The following is a 606-nucleotide window of genomic DNA, read 5'->3' as shown; positions in this document are numbered from 1 at the left end:
CAGCACCAAATAAAGTCAAGTGCCTTTCCCTCGTGTGCTCAGCTTGCCAGGGAAGTCAGGGGATGGAAAAATAAAAAGCCTGTTCCAGAATAGAGAATTTCCTCCTGCCTGGAACAGTTTCCATGATGAAATTTGAGTCATTATTCAGTCAGAGAAGCAACTCGGTGAGATTTGCCTACATTTGCTTAATCAGATGACCCTGGCCCCCACGCAAAGTGCGTTTTTTGGAAGTCGCTCAGAAATTGATGGAAATGGCAGATTTTGTTGCCCACGTGGAATCCTTTAAAGCCTTTGTTGTTTCCCCTGGCTCAGGGATTTGCTGGCGCCCCAGGACAGGGTATTTAGCAAGGACTGAGCACAGGAGAGCCACAGGAGAGACTGGGAGACACAGAACCAAATCCTGAGGAGCCCCACTCCACCGGGACCTCCCAAGCTCATCCCATTCCACCCCTGCCACGGGCAGGGAATCTTCCACCACACCAGCTTGCTCATCTCCATTTATTCCTAGTTCTTTAATGCTTTTAGCAGGATTCTTGATTTTTTTTCCTGGCTGCTGTACAGCAAAAAGCCAGATTTGGTTTCATTAATGAACTTTAAATGCCTTTG

This window comes from Corvus brachyrhynchos, unplaced genomic scaffold, assembly GCF_000691975.1.
Source record: "Corvus brachyrhynchos isolate BGI_N302 unplaced genomic scaffold, ASM69197v1 scaffold150, whole genome shotgun sequence".
In the NCBI taxonomy this organism is placed as follows: domain Eukaryota; kingdom Metazoa; phylum Chordata; class Aves; order Passeriformes; family Corvidae; genus Corvus; species Corvus brachyrhynchos.
This window is presented reverse-complemented; position numbering follows the sequence as displayed.